Source organism: Penaeus japonicus, unplaced genomic scaffold, assembly GCF_977035675.1.
Source record: "Penaeus japonicus unplaced genomic scaffold, GWHDUDI00000001_assembly GWHDUDI00000001, whole genome shotgun sequence".
In the NCBI taxonomy this organism is placed as follows: domain Eukaryota; kingdom Metazoa; phylum Arthropoda; class Malacostraca; order Decapoda; family Penaeidae; genus Penaeus; species Penaeus japonicus.
Window position 1 is genome coordinate 53704983 of NW_028234403.1, and position 2500 is coordinate 53707482.

Sequence of the window (2500 nt, forward strand, 5' to 3'; positions counted from 1 at the left end):
TATTATTATTAGTGATAGTAGTAGTATCATTCGTTTTGTAATTATTGTTCATATTATCATCATTACTATAATTATCATCATTATTATCATCATCATTATTCTTTCGGGTGTAAGTGATAGACGTTGAGATACCCAGATAGATGCCTAGCATGCCCAGCGGAGAGTGCCACGAAGAGTGCCATGCCATGCCATGCCATGCCTAATCTCGCCCAATAAAACACACAGCGATGGACCGAACTGACCTCCAGGGGATGCCAACGCAACAGCTGTGGCACTCCAGAATTGAGAGAAGTTCTTTTAAGGGTTGACGAGAGGGTCTTCGGGTTAGGAATTTTTTTTTTTTCGTTTTTTTTTTTTTTTGTAGGCTGGTTTATGATTTTATGATTTTATGATTTTTTTTTTATTGCTTCGTTTTATTTTTTTTTCTGCTTCTTCGTCTTTCCCTTTACTTTTTCGTTTTTTTCCGTTTTTTTTTTCTGCTTCTTCGACTTTTTCGTTTTTTTTCCGTCTTTCTTCTTCTTCACATTTTCTTTTTTTCTCTTTTGTTTCTCTATCGATATTCGTTTAATTTGTTTTACCCCCCACCCCCACCCCCACCCCCATCTTAATTAATCCTAAGAATCTGGTTCCATCCTTACCCTTTCCAATCCGTCTCATTTCTACAATTTTCCACGTTGTTTCTCCCTGCTTCCCCTTCCCCCTCCCACTCCCTCCCCCTTCTCCCTCTTTCCTGCCTTCCGTCCCCCCCTTCCCTCCCTTCTCCCCTTTCCCTACTTTCTCCCCCTTCCCTCCCTTCTCTCTCTTCCTTCCCTTCTCCCCCTTCCCCTCCTTTCTCTTCTACGAACAACAGCTGAAGATAATGTGGAGGGGGAGGGGGGAGGGGGGAGGGGAAGCAGAGGGAGAGAGAGAGTTATAAATGGGAGGGAGGGAGTAATGGGTAATGGGGACTTAGAATTAATGGGGTGTTGTGGTTTTAGGGAATTTTAAGGGAGAAGCTGGAATGGGAGGAGGGGGGGGGAGGAGTGGATATGGGGGAGAGGGGGTTGATGGGTACCTAAAATCATGTGTATTGTGGTTTAAGTGATTTTAAGGGGGGGGGGGAGGGAGGGAGGAATGGGAGGAGGAATAGATATGAAGGAGGGGAGGGGGATGGGGGGGTGTAGGGGAGATGGGGGACCTTAAATCAGTGGTATGAAAGATTTAAGGGATTTCATTGGCTTAAGATTCAGAGCGATTTTAAAGTAAGGGGGGAGGGGAGAAAATGAAGACCTAAAATCATGAATTTAAGAAATAGACGAATTTAAAAGGCATATTTAATCGAAGGAGAGCAAGTAGGAGTAGGAACAGATGGGGGGCGATGGCGGGTAGGGTGGAGTGGGAGGGGGAGGGGGAGGGAGAGGGGGGGAGGGGGAAGACTTTTCATCAGGGATGCTGGAGTTTAAGGAGGTTGTGTCTAAAGGTACTCGGCATTCTGTTACGTGCCTCGTGCAGCGTACGGCGTCTTTCCGAGCTCATTCCCCTTGAAAATGTCACGGTGTGTAATTGGTTGACACGTAGGATCTTTCTCTATCTTTCTCACTCTGTCTCTCACTCTGTCTCTCTCTCGCTTGCTCGCTCGCTTGCTCTCTCTCGCCTTCTCGCTCGCTTGCTCTCTCTCGCTTGCTCGCTCTCTCTCTCTCCTCTCTCTCTCTCTCTAACTCTCTCTCTCTCATACTCTCTCTCTCTCTCCCTCTCTCTCTCTCTCTCTCCATCCTGTATCCTTCCTATATCAGTGTGTATCTCTCTCCCTCTCCCCCTCCCTCTCTCCATCCTGTATCCATGCTATATCAATGTATCTCTCTCTCTCTCCCCCTCCCTCCTTCCCTCCTTCCCTCCTTCCCTCCCTCCCTCTCTCTCTCCCTCCCTTCCTCCCTCTCTCTTTCTCTTTCTCTCTCCCCCCATCTCTCCCTCCCTCTCTCTCTCTTTCTCTTTCTCTCTCCCCCCATCTCTCCCTCCCTCTCTCTCTCCATCCTATATCCATCCTATATCAATATGTATCTATGTCTGCATGTTCGTGCATGTGATACGCATTCCCGTCCAACGGAGTGAGGATGATTGATAGATAGGTAAATAGATAGAATGACAGACAGATAGATTAGATAGATAGACAGAGATACAAAGAAACTTACCAAGCCGCGCTTATCAACCGCAAACCGGATGAATAAACAAAATAGTTTTTGTATGAACATCTGAATGCGTTGAGAAAGAGAGAGAGAGAGTGAGAGTGAGTGAGAGAGAGAGAAAGAAAGAGATAGAGAGAGAGAGAGAAAGAGAGAGCGAAAGTGAGAGTGAGAGTGAGAGAGAGAGAAAGAAAGATATATATATATATATATATATATATATATATATATATATATATAGAGAGAGAGAGAGAGAGAGAGAGAGAGAGAGAGAGAGAGAGAGAAAGAGAGAGAGAGAGAGAGCGAAAGTGAGAGTGAGAGTGAGAGTGAGTGTGAGTGAG